Source organism: Archocentrus centrarchus, chromosome 4 (assembly GCF_007364275.1).
Source record: "Archocentrus centrarchus isolate MPI-CPG fArcCen1 chromosome 4, fArcCen1, whole genome shotgun sequence".
In the NCBI taxonomy this organism is placed as follows: domain Eukaryota; kingdom Metazoa; phylum Chordata; class Actinopteri; order Cichliformes; family Cichlidae; genus Archocentrus; species Archocentrus centrarchus.
The window spans coordinates 32,318,638-32,337,432 of NC_044349.1; the positions used below are offsets into that span (position 1 = coordinate 32,318,638).

Sequence of the window (18,795 nt, forward strand, 5' to 3'; positions counted from 1 at the left end):
GAAAATTCAATGAGGCATTTGAACTAATCCACCAGGCCGGAGGCCATATTAATGCAGACCACGCAATGGTACAGTGGTGTGCATGCCTCGGGTATTGGCGGTCAGCCAAAAACGCTCAATTTACACAGGCCGACCGACATTTTCTAACTATTTGAAAAGCGTACGCTGGGTTACCCCCCTCTCGTATGCTTTGTACGCTCTGGAAAATGTTGATATTTGTGAAGCAAATCAGCTGATTTTAGGGAAGGAATAATATGAAAATGACAGGGTCCCTGTATCTTGAAATTATGTTCAGGGACCTGGTGACTGCACACTTAAAAATAGAGTTTGTATATTATGAAATGTGTCTCATATTGAAGAGTTTGTTTCAATTTGGGGAGTTAATGTTGTCTTGAACAATGATACTGATGAAAACTGATACTGATAAACTGAGAGATACCAACCAGTATGCCATTTATTTGTATTTTGATTTTTTTTTCCCCCCTTTGCTAGAAAACCTTCTCTTCTCTTCTCTTCTCTTCTCTTCTCTTCTCTTCTCTTCTCTTCTCTTCTCTTCTCTTCTCTTCTCTTCTCTTCTCTTCTCTTCTCTTCTCTTCTCTTCTCTTCTCTTCTCTTCTCTTCCTGCTTATCTCTACCATATGTTGCCCTCTAACAGGAATGACTGAAGAGATACCTGCGGCTTCAGCGTCTGTTGGAAACACTTACACATACAGACTCAGCTGTCTGATCTAGAGTATTTTGGGACAAATCAAAACTTGAACTTTTTGTCATCTTTTTCAAAACAATTCTGAACAATCTGTGGTCATGGGAATACTGTTGCCATGTGTTCAGGTAGGTATCAAAGTAACCACCACATAAATGGAGAAGAGAAGAGAATGGGTTAATCTTGTTTGTTGTTGTTTTTATATATATATATATATATATATATATATATATATATTCTTAATAATGTAAATTATTATATTTATATTTATAATAACTGCAGCTGCTGTTACACCCAAATTTCCCCTCTGTGGGACAATAAAGGCTGTTTCTTCTTCTTCTTCTTCTGCCTCTTTTAGCTCGTTCTGTTGCCATCTGTCTGACTGGTCTGTGGCTACAATGTGCTCATGGGATAATGCCTTGGTACATTCATGACCCTTTTGCAAGTTTACTAGTTCCTTCTTTGGACCACCTTTTGGTACAAATCAGTACCTACAGGGAATGACCCCCAAGACCTGTTTTGTCTGAGATGCTTTGGCCTAGTTACCATTACAAATTGGCTCTTAACAGAGTCACTCATGCCATTTATCCTGTTTCCAGCACATAAGCTTCAAGAACTGCCTGGCCACTTGCTACTTATTAATTCTCATGCCTTGACAGATTGGATTGCAAAAATATTTTTACATCTGGGGTTTTAAGGTTTATGACAAATTGTGTAACTTTAGACTATCAAGCTTCACTGTTGATAGTCTATGTTTAAACAAGTAGTACCATAAAAGAAAAATGAAAGTAAATCATGGAGTTAAGCACAGGTGTTTTTCCCCTAATGTTTTCACATACATATATGTGTACATAGTAAATAGGGATCTATTTTATTTATTTTTTCTGTTCATAATATAGCACTACAGAATATTTGATCTGATGAATCTTGACTAAGCAACAAAAGTGTTTGCACTTTTCCCCAACTGTCATACTTTGCATTAACTAAAAAGATGAAAGCTGCATTTCAAGATATATGGAAAGACATCAAGTATATTAATTCCCTGAGACTGACAAACCAAAGCCAGATCTGATGAAGAAATGTGATTTTTCAAAAGAGCTTATTTATCCATTACTGCCTCTATTCTTTAATTCTCACTCAACTATTATTAAAATTTGGCCTTCAGATGAACTTCCTTTTCCTGTGCAGTCTGCTGCAGCGTTACTCGTCTTTGTTCTGTCTGCCAATGTAATAGTTTCTCCACTTCTCTCTGTGTCTCTCACCCCTGTGTTTTGTTCTTTGTGCCCTCCTGTTCCATCTTTCTGAGCCCATGTTGTGATATCAAAGTGTGTGTGAGCAGAATGCCAAGGACAGATGGGTAGACAGAGAGGTGAGCGAGTTCACTTCCACAGACACACGTTCATGAAAATCGGCATACTTGAGCACATATCAGTAGTGATAGGAACTATAGCGCTATATTCAGAAACACAAGATGAGATAAGAAGAAATAAGTTTATACTGAGATTACAACCCTGGGGACAAAACACACAACCATGTAACCTTGATACTGTGGTCACAGAGGAATAAATGTTTCTGTTTTTATTTTTTGCTGGCCTTTATTAAATCTAACTCTATTTGTTCAGTTCTCTCTTGCCAAGACACACAGCTGTTTGAACAGTAACAAAACAGTCTTAAATGTCATCTCATCTTAACCTTGTCAGTTAGTGACAAGTCTGCTCAAAGAATAAGGTGAAAAGACCCTATTTTATGCAAAGGTATTTAATGATATTGTGTGCATATTTTTATTACACAAACTAGTGACGTAAATTAGCATACCTTTTGACATTAATAATGATAATTAATTATCATTATTAATAATGGTTATTACTTCGTTGTTATTAAATTATATAAAAAATAATTTCTTATCAGTTTTCCAATGTTATTAAAAGTAATGGGCAGCACAGTGGTGTGGTAGTTAGCACCATTGCCTTACAGCAAGAAGGTTCCCCACCTCTCACCCTGTGGTAGCTGGGATGGGCTCCACCCCAGCCACAACCCTAAATCCATACCTGCCAAGTTTTGTATTTAAAAATATGGGAAATTTTCCACAGGTGAAAATAAAAGTTGCTATATGACATCATTTGCATAATTGGTCATTTGCATGTAGTTGCAATCGAGGCTGTAGGAGAGAGGAAAAAATCTTTGGAGAGACAAACTGTAGGAAAAAAAAACACCATAAATGTGTTTAGAACTACAAATAAACTTTATGAAATAACTTAATAACTTTAATACTTTGCCTAGACCCACATTACGTTTTGTTCATTCATTACATTCAATTTTGTCCTGTATTTTTTAATGTTAGAATATCAAATTTAAGGAAAACACTGTGGGGTGCGACTTCTAGCTACATTCAACCCTCCTCCTTTATCTGGGCCACTGTCGCCAACTTGTGTAAGAAAACTCGCTGTTGCCTGTCTCAAAGGTTGATAAAGGCTGAAGTGAGGTCCAGGGATGGGAGCGGAGAGAGCGGTTAGGCAGGCTTGGTGTTTAAGTGAGGTTCGGGGGTTGGGTGTTGGAGGGTGGAGTTGAAGTCAGGTCTGGGTGAGGCCACAAAACACGGCGATATTTTGCAGTGGCTAGTCGCCTTTTGGGAAAAAAAAAAAGGACCTATGGGAGTCTGAAAAGCCGCTAAGTTGGCAACACTGACCGAGGTCCAGTTTTTTTCCAGTTTGTTCCGGCTGTCAGCACTAACCTTGCAAGAACTGCCACCCAGGCTACTGAAGGTGGCAGTTTTCATGAGGCTAGTGACAGAAGACAGTTAGGAGCAGCATGGGAATACTTTTGAAAATTATTATATTAAAATACGGGAAATTTATGGGAAAATAAAAATACGGGCGGACGGTGGGACAGAGCTGTAAAATACAGGAGTTTCCCAGCCAAAATGGGAGACTTGACAGGTATGTAAATCAGATAAGCAGAAGAAAACAGATGGATGGATTGATTCAAAGTAATACAGGGGTTGGACAATGAAATTGAAACACTTGGTTTTAGACCACAATAAATTATTAGTATGGTGTAGGGCCTCCTTTTGTGGCCAATACATCTTCAATTCGTCTTGGGAATGACACATACAATTCCTGCATGCCAGAGGGATTTTAAGCCATTCTTCTTGCAGGATAGTTTCCAGGTCACGACGTGATGCTGGTGGAGGAAAACGTTTCCTGACTTGCTCCTCCAAAACACCCCAAAGTGGCTCAATAATATTTAGATCTGGTGACTGTGCAGGCCATGGGAGATGTTCAACTTCACTTTCATGTTCATCAAACCAATCATTCACCGGTCTTGCTGTGTGTATTGGTGCATTGTCATCCTGATACACGGCACCGCCTTCAGGATACAATGTTTGAACCATTGGATGCACATGGTCCTCCAGAATGGTTCGGTAGTCCTTGGCAGTGACGCGCCCATCTAGCACAAGTATTGGGCCAAGGGAATGCCATGATATGGCAGCCCAAACCATCACTCATCCACCCCCATGCTTCACTCTGGGCATGCAACAGTCTGGGTGGTACGCTTCTTTGGGGCTTCACCACACCGTAACTCTCCCGGATGTGGGGAAAACAGTAAAGGTGGACTCATCAGATAAAATACATGTTTCACATTGTCCACAGCCCAAGATTTGCGCTCCTTGCACCATTGAAACCGACGTTTGGCATTGGCACGAGTGACCAAAGGTTTGGCTATAGCAGCCCGGCCGTGTATATTGACCCTGTGGAGCTCCCGATGGACAGTTTTGGTGGAAACAGGAGAGTTGAGGTGCACATTTAATTCTGCTTTGATTTGGGCAGCCGTGGTTTTATGTTTTTTGGATACAATCCGGGTTAGCACCCGAACATCCCTTTCAGACAGCTTCCTCTTGCATCCACAGTTAATCCTGTTGGATGTGGTTCGTCCTTCTTGGTGGTATGCTGACATTACCCTGGATACCGTGGCTCTTGATACATCACAAAGACTTGCTGTCTTGGTCACAGATGCACCAGCAAGATGTGCACCAACAATTTGTCCTCTTTTAAACTCTGGTATGTCACCTACAATGTTGTGTGCATTACAATATTTTGAGCAAAACTGTGCTCTTACCCTGCTAATTGAACCTTCACACTCTGCTCTTAGTGGTGCAATGTGCAATTAATGAAGATTGGCCACCAGGCTGGTCCAATTTAGCCATGAAACCTCCCACACTAAAATGACAGGTGTTTCAGTTTCATCGTCCAACCCCTGTAGAATTAATTAACTCTGAATTTACAAGGGATGGTTATTATCCAGTGTTACCTTATTTTTTCAGTTCTTTTTTCAGTTTTTTTTCTGAAGCACTTTATACAACATGTCTTCATTCATCCATTCATTGAAGCACTTTTTCCTACATCTAAGTGTTTACTAACTAACATTTGTTCACACATTCACACTCACACATCGGGAGCAACTTGTGGGTTCAGTATCTTGCCCAAGGATACTTGGGCATGCAGACTGGAGCTGCAGGAATCAAACAACCAACCTTCCAATCATCCCAAACCACATGGCTGCATTTTGTTAAAAATGGATGGCCAAAAAGTTGAATGTAAACCTTCAAAAAGCAGGCATGCTAGACAATATAGGAATACTTCGAGAACCTCCTTAATCCCACTGACACATCTTCTGTAGTGGAAGCAGAATCTGGGGATGTGGGGGTTGACTGTCCCATTACTGGGGGTGGAGGTCACTGAGGTGGTTAAAAAACTCCTTGGTGGCAGGGCCCCTGGGGTTGATGAGATTCACCCTCAGTTCCTGAAGTCTCTGGATGTTGTAGGGTGTCTTGGTTGACATGCTTCTGCAACATCGCATGGCGATCTGGGGCAGTCCCACCGGATCGGCATACCAGGGTGGTGGTCCCCATCTTTAAGAAGGGAGACGGAGGGTGTGCCCCAACTATCGGGGCATCACACTCCTCAGATGAGGGTCTGTCCATTAGTTCAACCTCAGATTCAAAAGGAGCAGTGTAGTTTTCGTCCTGGTCGCGGAATGCTGGACCAGCTCTTCACCCTCTTGAGGATGTTCGAGTGTGTGTGGGAGTTTGCCGATCCAGTCTACATGTGTTTTGTGTACTTGGAGAAGGCATTCAGGGGGTGGTGCGGAAGTATGGGGTGAGTCCCTGTACAGCCACAGTGAGAGCTTGGTCCGTATTGCTGGCAATAAGTTGGACTCGTTTCCTGTGGGTGTTGGACTTCGTCACAGCTACTCTGTTCATAATTTTTATGGACAAAATTTCTAGGCGTAGCCAAGTGGCAGAAAGCTTCCTCCTTGGTGGCCTCAGAATCTTGTCTCTGCTATTTGCGGATGATGCAGCCCTGTTGGCTTCATCAGGTGGTGGCCTCCAGCATGCAGTGGAACGGTTCACAGCTGAGTGTGAAACAGCTTGGATGAGAATTAACACCTCTAAAGGCCATTTCACACCGGATGCAATGCGTAAAAACGACATGAAATTCCAAGTCTTTCGGATGCAAACCTATGATGTAACCTACATACACACCGGACGCGTTGCGTTTTTGCGAATAAATCGCCCTCATAAAACGCACTGTGAAAGAAATGAAGTCGACATCAAATGGTGATGTAATGAGGTTGTGATATTTCTAAACAAGAGAGGGTAGAAACAGAGATTCTGGGTTCATCCAAACTCATAAGAAAGCAGCAGCAGGGAGAGTTTCATGGTTTGATCTCGGAGTTGAAGCTGCATCATGGCCGCTTTTACGAATATTTCAGGATATCAGTGGGCAGTATGAGCTATTGTTGGCAGAGATGGGATCATATGTGAGTATGCAGAGAATAATTTCAGAGAAAAAAAATTAAAATAATTTCAGAGAGCCGACTGACCCGGAGCAGCATGTAGCTGTGTGTCTGAGGTAAAATAGTACTATTTTATTGTTTCCACATCACTCTATATTTAGTACATTGTGCGCGTTTTGAGCTATGACCTCACATGTTGCTAAATGCAGCGCTCTGGTTGGTCAGACCTGTTTGTTCGCTTGCGAAAGTCAGAAAAATCGAACTTGATCTGAAACAATGAATGCCGCAAATTCGTCCTGTGAAATGACGCGCTCGGTGTGAACGTCTGCATTAAGAACAGGCGAGTCCGAAAAATATTTTTAACGCACGAAACATTCGCACAGAATTTACGCGTCCGGTGTGTAAAGGCCTTTAGAGGTAGGGTGAGGACTGCAGGCATTCGGGAGGGGATCAAAGTAGAACCACTGCTCCTCCACATCAAAAAGAGCCAGTTAAGGTGGTTCAGGCATCTGATTAGGATGCCTCCTGCGCGCCTATTGGGTGAGGTCCTACCGGGAGGACCCAGGACACGCTGGAGAGATTATAGCTGTGTCCAAATTCAAGGGCCGCATCCTTCGAAGGACCCGTCCTACGCAGACTGGGTGGCTTGCAAAAGTATTCATACCACTTGAACTCTTCCATATTTTGTCACATTACAACCATAAACAAATATATTTCACTGGAATTTAATGTGAAAGACCAACACAAAGTGGTATACGATTGTCAAGTGGAAATAAAATTATACATGATCTAAAACATTTTTTAAAAATAAAAAACTGAGTGCCCCCCCTGAGTCAATACTTTGTGGAACCACCTTTTGCTGCAATTACAGCTGCAAGTCTTTTAGGGTATGTCTCCACCAGCTTTGCACATCTAGTGACTGAAATTTTTGCCCATTCTTCTTTGCAAAACAGCTCAAGCTCAGTCAGATTAGATGGAGAGCGTTTGTGAACAGCAGTTTTGAGATCTTGCCACAAATTCTCGATTTGGTTTAGGTCTGGACTTTGACTGGGCCATTCTAACATATGAATATGTTTTGTTTTAAACCATTCCATTGTAACCCTGGCTTTATGTTTAGGGTCATTGGCCTGCTGGAAGGTGAACCTCCGCCCCAATTTCAAGTCTTTTGCAGACTCCAACAGGTTTTCTTCCATGATTACCCTGTATTTGGCTCCATCCATCTTCCCATCAACTCTGACCAACTTCCCTGTCCCTGCTGAAGAGAAGCAGCCCCAGAGCATGATGCTGCCACCACCATATTTGACAGTGGGGATGGTGTGTTCAGAGTGATGTGCAGTGTTAATTCTCCGTCACACATAGCATTTTGCAATTTGGCCAAAAAGTTCAATTTTGGTCTCATCTGACCAAAGCACCTTGTTCCACATGTTTGTTGGGTCCTCAACATGGCTTCTGGCAAACTGTAAACGGGACTTTTTATGGTTTTCTTTGAACAATGGCTTTCTTCTTGCCACTCTTCCATAAAAACCACATTTGTGCAGTGCACGACTAATAGTTGTCCTGTGGATAGAATCCCCCACCTGAGCTGTGGATCTCTGCATTTCGTCCAGAGTCACCATGGGCCTCTTGGCTGCATCTCTGATCAGTGCTCTCCTTGTTCGGCCTGTAAGTTTAGGCGGACGGCCTTGTCTTGGTAGGTTTACAGTTGTGCCATACTCTTTCCATTTCTGGATAATGGATTGAACAGAGCTCTGTGAGATGTTCAAAGCTTGGGAAATCTTTTTATAGCCTAAGCCTGCTTTAAACTTCTCCACAACCTTATTCCTGACCTGTGTGGTGTGTTCTTTGGACTCCATGATGCAGTTTACTCCCCAATATTCTCTTAACCAAGCTCTGAGGCCGTCACGGAGCAGCTGTATTTGTACTGAGATTAGATTACACACAGGTGGACTCTTTTTAGTCAGGCAGGTTACAGAACTCAGGAAACTAAACTGGGAAAACTAAGAACACAGGGAAAACAGAAACAAGACAGAAACACGACAACAACAAGACTCTGACAAGAGACAAAAGGAAGACAGAGACAGTATATACACAGACGGATAATCAGGGAACAGGCGACCGGTGGGGAGCGCAGCTGAACGTAATAATGGCAGACGAGACATGGAAGTTAAACTAAACACAGAGCATTAGATATGTGGTGGTTAGCACTGTTGACTCACAGCTAGAATGTCTGGGAGGTCTGGGTTTGAACCCACCTTGGCCCAGCCCTTTCTGTGTGGTGTATGCATGTTCTCCCCGTGTCTGCTTGGGTTTCCTCTGAGTACTCTGGTTTCCACCCACAGTTCAAAGACATGTGGTTACATGGGTTAGGTTAATCGGTGACTCTAAATTGCCCACAGGTGTGAATGTGAGTGTGAATGGTTGTCTATCGGCAACCTATACAGGGTGTATGCTGCCTCTCGCCCTATAACAGCCAGGATAAGTTCCAGCCCTCCTGCAACCCTGAACAGGATAAGTGGAAGAGAATGGATGGATGGAATGGATATATATCCTTTTTTTTTTTTTTTTTTTACTCCAATGAATAAAAATTCTTTAGAGGAAGAAAATCCATGCATTTAGGCTGTAATGCAAAAACAGTAAAGACATGGATCCTTGTATGTACATAAACACACATAAACTCAAATTATTTGCAGGTCCATTAAAGTAAACAATAAAGATTAAAGCAGGAATATTTCCTCAGCAGCCATTACCATGTCTTTAATGGCATCTTTAAATATTCAGTGATTCCTCACTGATCTTGCAGCACTCTTATGTATATAGTGACATTACATCTGTCATATAAAATTTAAGCTTGTAAAAACACACTAATTTTATACTATAGCTACTTAGAGACCTTTTTTTTTTAAAAAAAAAAGCTTATAATATGTAGAAATTACTTTCTATAATGCATACAGTACCAGCTTTCCAGACTGTTTCTTCATCCAATGGGCTGAAAACTTTGTTGGCCTTGTGTGTAGGAGAAGTTCATCCCAAGCCTCTTCAACTCCTGAAAGTTACATTGTAAACAGTAGGGCAGATTAGGCCTCCAGAAGGCCCCAGGTTATAAATGAGCTGCAGGCCCCTGTGAATCCCTCTCACTTTCTCTGCTACACAAAGGGCAACATGATTATTTCCAGATTGCCAACAAATCCACTTAAAAAAAAACAAACTAGCTACGTCATTAATTGGGCCTACAAACATCTTCTGCATGCCTGGTATGTTATTCCTTTGTGCTGTAGAGGTCAGTTGTCACACATGTGCTGGAAGAAATGTTCCCTTATTACCACACACTGGATATACTGCTTCCGGAAGCATTCAGAAGTACATCAAGTGTATATTAATGTGTCACTATACATAGTCCCTTACAAATGCATTCTATCTTCATATTTGTATATTATTTGCTGACTATACAGTACCAGTTAAAAGTTTGGACAGTGTGTACAAACGTATCTTTACTGGGATCCAAAACATTTGGTGGAGAACGAAAGTCCATTAGTCCTACAAGGAAAGTCTAACTATTTAGGGTGAAATTAACACTTAGCTTCACTGAATATGTATGTGGAGCATCCACATTGCAACGGATGTAAAATAAAGATTGTTCAATAATCAATGAAACTGGCTACACAGATCCATTTTTATCAAGTTTATTAATTTTCTACATGAGGCATGCACAGACAGTTTTGCAAAAAAAATGCTCACACACAACACACGCACACACACACATGCGCATATCCCCAAAAGTGTTTTACCAGCCAGTCAAATCCTAGTTGTTTAAGATCTAACTGTCAGCTTATGGATGACAAGCTGATAACCTCTTCTGTAAGCAGGAATGTAGAATCCACTTAAACAATGGAGCTGGCATGCTTATTTCAGAAAAACACAAGAAAAGTGTGATAGATGCCATTTAGGTGCCTAAAAAAATCTGAAATTGATGAATAAAATCCCCAGCACGTGCAGCTGGGAATATAATACATTTAATGTTTCATAGCACCTGAAAGAAACAGTGTCTTTGTTCAACTTTTCTGGAACATTTGCGTCTATGATCCTTATTAAACCACCATTTGGATCCAGTCTGCGGTGAACCACCAGATGATGTTCATTAACTAAGCAAAAAAATAACAAAAAACAAAACCCAAATAATTAAATACAAACAAACAAACAAACCTACAAGTAGAAAATATTTTCTGGTCCTCTGGTAGAGGAGGACAAAAGATTGCCCTGCAATACCTCATCAATGAGGTCTCCATGTATAAAGTATAACTATTGTAACAAACTGCAGCAGGTGATGAAAGCCTTGTTTTGCTATGTAGCATCAGTAACCAAGTATTTTGTGACAGATAATTAACACATTAATATATCCAGGTGATGGGACCACTAATGGAATAAGGCACTTTAGACTACAAAGCACATTTAAACATATATTCAGTGCCTTATTCTTTATCCTTATGGACTCTTGGACTTCTGTTGCTAGCTGCAAGCTGCAGTCCAAGACCAAGGAGTTGGAGTATGTCTGGCAACTAGACAAGCGACTCACTAGAGAGGTTGCTGATTGAATCTGGGACTGCCACAACAATGAGCCAGCACGTAGAATAACACCAAATGGGACAAGCCATGCTAGCAACTGAACTTTCAAAATAATTACAGTGATTATTGACTAGTAACTTGATGGCAGATGAAGTTGCTCTGTTTGATCAAGAAAAAATAAAGATAAAAATGCTAAGAGGCATTTCCAACTATACTCGGAGCCCCATGCAAGCCTCATTGTTCATTTTTGCACATGCACTGCAGCCTCAAATGTTTACAGACATCTGACAGCTGCATGCACTTAAGACTAGCAAGTGGTATGCTGTCATCTGTCCTAACTGCTGCATGCTTTCTCCAGGCAGCGCCCTTACCTAAACCACATGGAGCATTTCCAGTAGTGCAGGTGCACTACTTCCAGCTGTGTGAAAATATCCCAACATAATTCTCCCAAAATTGTTCAGTGAGTGGAACAGTTTATGTGGGTGTTGCACCTTTGCCATTCTAAAATATATTTTTTATTGTTCCTTGGAAGAAATACTTAGAGTTTTCAGACAATACAGTTTAAAATTGTGTGGTATTCAAGTGAGATTGCAGAAGGATGCCTATGTTGTGTAGTGTAGAATTCTTCCTTTGGTCATTACCTGTGAAGCCAATACGTCACCTTGAGTAAATACTGTAATCAGTATCAGTTATATCAGGTATGAGCAGAAGTGCTGACTGCTGCCATGGTAAGGATTAAATCTCATAATACTTTGCCACATTTCTGCTTTATCAAGTACCCTGCTGTTGTAGAGTGGCAGATCTCTTTCCTAATGGTATTAAATTAAATGAGAATCTTTATTGCACTTTAATTCTTTGAAAGCTAATTCTGCATCTCCTTGTCTCTCTCTACATTAGTTTAATCACTGCTTTTGGATTAAGCCTGTACCAACATTTCCACAAATCCACTGGTTTGTGATTTTTTTTTTCCCTCCTCAAAATTGCTTGCTCAGCTAAATCAGAGAGCTGTAATGCTGGTGAGAGGCACACAGCTTTTGTAGTGTAATGATATTCTTATTGAAATGTAACTTAAAGGGCACACACACACACACACACACACACACACACACACACACACACACACACACACACACACACACACACACACACACAAACCATGCACAGGTTCACTAGACAAACAGCAGAATGCACAAAGACACAGAGATGAACACTTGCTTTGTGTATAACATTAAAGAAAAGCTTTACCTGATTAACCCATACTGCTGTCAGTATGGGACTGTTTTTTGACCTTCAAATTTTCTTTGGCCGTGGCTCAAGTTCAGAGTGTATCTTTACTCTGTCAGTTCTACATGTTATGGCCTTGGACATCGAGCACCCCTTTTACGTCTCTATGCATCTTCTGTACCTATACGTACTGATTCCAGGTTGCAGGGACACACTAAGTGTTCTGTCTTTGAGCACCTTGCTGTATTGACCTCAAGAATAATCTGGCAAATTTAAACAAACCCTGAATTTTGTCCTGTTGTGTTGCTCTAAAGCACTCTGCAGCACTCAGCAACTCAATTCACCTTAACTTGTGTGCCACCAAATCATAGCACACGTCCCCTCAAGGAGATCTATGTAGTAAGATGTGGGCCTTATACTATTTCAATAAGGAGAGATCACTGGGAGAAATTGAACAAGATTAACTGATAATACAAATAGTTCCTTGGCGATTAGACTTCAATGGCCCAGTGAAGTTGAAAGGAATCCCAGCACAGATAGGGATTATTGACACTGGTGGTGGTGGAGACTAAGATGGAGGTCTTGAAAGGAGGTCTTGGGTGGTGAAGGAGAGGAGGTGGGTTGCACGAATGAATCTTGAAGGGAGAATGGCAGGTAAGCAGCGATATTTAAATCACACTGAGCGGAGGCTGATTGGCTCGAGGAATGTGGGCAGAAAGATGATTGGACTAGAAGAGATGACATCAGCACTGAGTTTGACAGCGTGGGAAAGTGTAGGTGATGTCAGATAGAGAAATGACAAAACATCTGGGAAAGAATGCGGATGAGTGATTTCAGATCTTCCTTACTGAACTTACATAAGCTTTGTGATAAAAAATTAGCCCAACCGCCCATAGACTAAAAAAATAGAGTGGGCTGTTTCTAAGTCTGGTGATCATACCCAGAGCAGGATAAGGGATAGATGGATGGATGGATGGATGGATGGACAGATGGTTCATTGATTGGTTGGATTTGGTTGGTTGTGGTGTTTTTTCTTTTGTTTTGTTTTGTTCTAAGAGCCATTTCCTAGAACTTGTTGATCACACCTTGCACAGGTATGTGTATTTATCCCTGCTGTTGCTTTGTTCTTTTCTATTGTAAATGCATGCATATAATGTCTTCTGCCTCAATGCTGTAACCACTAGGTCTGATTGTGTAGCTTTAATTTAAAAAAATCACTTAATTTAACCTACAAACAGGAAACACATATAGTATTATTCATGAATGTCAAATTTCACCTACCATCAAAGCTAACAGAGCCTCTTTAACATGCAGTTTGATAACTAGGCTTTGCTCTTAACTATTAACTTCTCTCCCCTCATTTCATTCATTCATTAATCCATGCATCCATTTATCTGTCCTTTCATTCATTTGCCCATCCATTGACTGATCCATAGCAAGGGTCAGACAAAGCCTTGATTAATTGATGGACTGATCAAGTGTGAAGGGGAAATTAAAAATGTGTGTGTGTGTGTGTGTGTGTGTGTTCGTGTGTGTGTGTGTGTGTGTGTGTGTGTGTGTGTGTGTGTGTGTGTGTGTGTGTGTGTGTGTGTGTGTGTTAGAGCTGTGTGTATGTATTAGCTCCAAGACATAAATAGCCACTTAAAGTAAGAAATAAAAATAGGAAGAAGACACTGGTTACAAACACATGAGAAATAAAAGAATAGCATGTATATAAAAATAAATGATGCTTTAGGAGAAGGCTGTAGATGGACCAAAGGTGAGATGATGTTCCTCTGGGATCCAAAACATCAGCTTTAACCTGTCATTGCCTCTGTACTCAAAACCTTTGACCTGAAAAAGAAATGACTTGAAAAGTCAGTTTTCTGTTTTCACTGAACACTGAAAGCTGATATTCTCAGAAATGCTTTCTGGCAGGGCTACATAAAGGTGAACGGGAGGCAGAGGGTAAGGAAGGAAGGAAGGAAGGAAGGAAGGAAGGAAGGAAGGAAGAAGGAAGGAAAGAAAGAAAGAAAGAAAGAAAGAAAGAAAGAAAGAAAGAAAGAAAGAAAGAAAGAAAGAACTTTAAAGTACCCATCACTCAAACAATGTATGAATCTTAGATGGGTGAGTAGAAACCAAAACCTTTTGTTACACTAGGCTGTAAATATGTTTTCCCAGAGGGGAAGCATTGAAAGGGACAGTGAGGGGACAGGGCTGATGGTGCAGAGGGCACCGATACATCTAAGAATAGATCAAGGGCAAGGTCAGGGGCAAGAGAGAAGGGGCACCAGGAGGACACCCAGGGAGCCGACCACCCCCCACCCCAGGGCCAGCCAGAGCATCTCGACAACACCACCCCAGAAGTCCACACCCTAACGGTGCCCCATGACCCCCACAGCGCTCAGAACCCCCCCCCCCCCTCCCCCCCTCAAGCCCCCCAAGGCATAACAGGCCAACATACATCCCCAAGGGAACATAAGGGTCCCCCTAAAGAATAGAAACTCGCGCTGGGGCCTCTGGAGTGATAAGCTGCTGAATGCAATTGGGGGGGGGGGGGGGGGGGGGATCCTATAGCTGCAGCATAGATTAGAAAAGTTATAACACAAAAACACTGAAATGTTATGAATAATGCCAGTAATGATAATGTTAGTCATACACTTAGATAAGTCTAAGTTATAATAATAATATGCTTAGGTAGCCAAATTAACGATGTACATTAAGGTGTTCGTTGACAGGCAAAATCAGGATTCTAGAGTTATATTGAACCAGGAAGTGCATTTTAGGCACAAAAATGTTGGTTTCACATTTAGCTGCAAAGGTTGTTGGTTGATATCTAGAAAGAGTTATTTATGGAACAGTAGCTGGAATGAGCCAATAAAAGAGTTTGTTGATTATAATGGGTCTTCCCTATAGCATTGCCTTGCTAAGGCATGTAATTACTATACCACTAGCTTGACAAAAAAGAAATTAAATTCAAATAAAATAACTACTTGAAATTTAAGTGTAACTACCAAACTGCTCTTGGTGCTTCTTTCTGTTAGTGAACATTAAAAGTAACAGTTTTTTCTTTTTTTCTGCATCCCCTTAAAGATATTAACAAACATACTAACATTTGGACAGCTGTAGTTTTCAAAACCTCATCAAAAAAATTGTAAAAGTAAGGAAAGAGGACACTTTCACTCACACACACACACACACACTCACAAACACACACACGCACACGTGCACACACACACACACACACGAGACACATAAAAAAGTGCATTAATATCTTTTTGTGACCCTGGATCTCATGTTTATGCTGTCTCGGCATTGGGATGATCGAATTCCCTAGACAAATCACTGCATAATAGCATAAGTTCCAGCACTGCAATGTGAAGAGGTCATCCATTGATATTAATAGTTCTCTGGTTTACTGGCCTGTGGTGATTGGTTACGTTTATTCAGGCATTATTTAGAGAAGCAAATCAATGGCATTTAACAGCCATTCTGACTCCAGAGGGTCTTGTGCGTGTGGTGTACAGGGGGGTGGGGGTGATGCTGGGATGTGGAAAACAAGAAAGAAATGGAAATGAAAAGAAAGCGAAAAGAGGAACAAGTGAAGCTGATGTAGGAATATGAAGAAAACTCAAACAGAAGAAAGGTCAAGACAGAAGAAGATGAAGGGGAGCTGGAGGAGGGGGGTTAATGGGGAAGGATGAAGGAGGAAGGTTAAGGTGAAACATGAAGGACAGCAAAAACGTCCTCTGACGCCATGTGGTTTGTCCTTTGCTAATCTGCTGGAGTACTCGCGTGGGCACACACAGGGTTGTTAGCTCTTATTTTGTCTAGAGGGAGATAAATTTGTAAATTCTTGTGGACCGGACAGCTGTTTTTATTATCATTATCTATGGCTGACTAACACTCTTTCTCATTTCCCAGAAACAACTGACCACACTTTCTGACCAAATCTGGGAGCCTGATATTCTGTACAGTTCAGTATTTGGCTGAACTTCATATCTATTCAGAATTTAACTTAAAAACTCATGAGTTAACTGAGCTACTTGGGCTATGACTTTCTAGCCTGGGGTTAAAGATTTGTGAAAAAACTGATATCACCCTCACCCTATCACTCTTACCCCAATATACAGAGGTTAATATTCTGAATAGCCAGTAAAGTCAACTATAATGTCTGCTATGATGTGTGAAAATGTAACAGTTAAATGTATTGGTCCTTCATTTAAGTATTTCTGTGTTAAGATCCTTTCAGTTCTACTATATTTGAATGGAAATGTCATACTTTACACTCCATCCTTTTAAAGCTTTAGTTACTCATTATTTTTGAAGATTTAAAAATAAAAATCTACTAATAAATTATGCTGTATTATTATAGATAAAGCTATACTCAGCATAATATAAGTAATTAAAATCATCTCCAGCTTCAACATTAAAGTGATGTACAAATTAATGAATCGCTATTATTCATCCAAAACTATCATAAGAATAAGGATAACTTTATTGATCCCAGAGGGAAATGCCTATGTCTGACATATGAGATGAAAAGCCTGATGGCTGTGGGTACAAATGATTTTCTGAGATATAAGAGGAGTCTTCCAGTACTGATGTTTTTTGTTCCATAACGATGTTATAAAAAGGGTGATCAGAGTTGTTCAGGATGGCTTCAGGATGATTTGATTCATGTTTCAGTAAAACACATGAGACTGCACTCACTGTATACTTTCTGAGTCTTCACCAATATCTCCAGCTCATCACTTCTTGTTAGGCAGAGAGTTGACATTTCCCATGATGACTGTTGGCAGAAAGGGCTCACACCTTTGCACCAGCACAGCAACCATGAAAACATCTCTTTATCTCAGCTGGAATTGGGTTCCAGATTTAAAAATAAAACTCCAGATCCAGAGAGTGCTTTATAAATAAAATTGAGTTGAGATTTGCTTCATTTCACTGAAAAAAGCTCTTCTCTTGTGTAATCTCTTCTCCCCACAGAAGTATCCAACAAACAACAAACAAGCAAAAATAAATAAATAAAAATACCATAAAACTAAAGTAAAGTCGAATAAAGATCAGAGCAAAAGACTTTGCTGCCACCAGCAGAAGCACACGTTCTACAATGTGTGATTCATGTATGTGATTCTGCATATTGAGTACTTTTTCTTTAGGTACTTCAAGTATATTTGGATGTGAAAACCTTTGTACTATTACTTGAGTAGGATTCGGACTTTTACTCAAGCAGTGCCTGAAGACTTTTTTTATTACTTTACAACAGGTCGTCAATATAAAACAATGATTAAGCTTTTGTTCAGTGCCACTTCAATGAGGGCACAGAGCAGCACAGGAGCTTGAAAATCATACTCATTGTTTTCTACACAAATTTTTTACCCTCGTCTTGTACTCAGTCCCCTGCTACCTCAGAGGGCCCTGCATAGAACTACTGCCTGGGTGGTGGTGCTATATATATATATATATATATATATATATAAACACATCAGAGTTTTATTAAAATTTAACCAGAGAAAGAACTCACAACATTGTAGGGAGAATTGTGTGCTTAGATTTCAAAATAGTACTACTACTAATCCTCTTCGCATATAGATGTGCATAAGGCCATCACCAGAGCTCACCACTGTGGTCTGTCTGAAGTACACTTCTCCAGGTTGCCCCCTGCTCCCTCATCACCTTCTCCACTGTCCTCCTCCAAGTCTCTTTTGGTCTGCCCCTATTTTGCTAATGCAACAGGTCCAATCCATCTCCACCGGCGCATCTGAACTTTTTTGTGTGATGGATTTTGTGGAAGTTCTCCCGTGTAGTTCATCACTGGAAATGGTGCTTGGCCAAAGGATGTTTAGAATTCTTTTGAGGCAGCAGTTCTGGAAGACCTCTAGTTTGTGACTAATGGTCTTTGTCATTTTCCATGATTCTGCACCATACAGAACAATGCTCAGGACATTGCTTTTGAAGAGCCTGATCTTGGTGGTGGTGCTGATTTTCAAGTATATTTGGATGTGAAAACCTTTGTACTATTACTTGAGTAGGATTCGGACTTTTACCCAAGCAGTGCCTGAAGACTTTTTCAGAACAATGCTCAGGACATTGCTTTTGAAGAACCTGATCTTGGTGGTGGTGCTGATTTTCGTTGCTCTCCACATACTTCTCAGTGCTACAAAGGCCTGGCCAGCTTTGGAAATTCTTGCCTCTATCTCCTCCGCTACATCACTGTTCCTGTTCATTTTAGATCTCAGATAGGTGAAGTGTTCCACATTTTCTATTCCTTTCCCGTTGATAGATTTGATTTCAAAATGACATTATTATTATAATCCAATAATAAGAGGGATTTTTTTTCTGTGAGTTACAGCATCTGTCTTTTAACATTAAGCAATGAATGTGATGTTTCTTCCACCCTGATTCTCCTCAAACAGTTTTTTTACTTTGTCCTTTTTCTCTGCAATTAAGGAACGTTAACAACACAAGTAGTTTTAGAGCCCTCTGAGTAATTTAAGCCTCTGGTCCTGTACCCTCATTGACCTTGTTCT

General features: G+C 40.7%; 1 protein-coding gene across 1 annotated transcript in view; it reads left to right on the plus strand.

The window, feature by feature from the left end:
- The window catches only part of pik3r3b (phosphoinositide-3-kinase, regulatory subunit 3b (gamma)), a 273,792-nt gene that overhangs the window by 105,527 nt on the left and 149,470 nt on the right, over positions 1–18,795 (plus strand). The gene's annotated exons all lie outside the window — the stretch shown is intronic.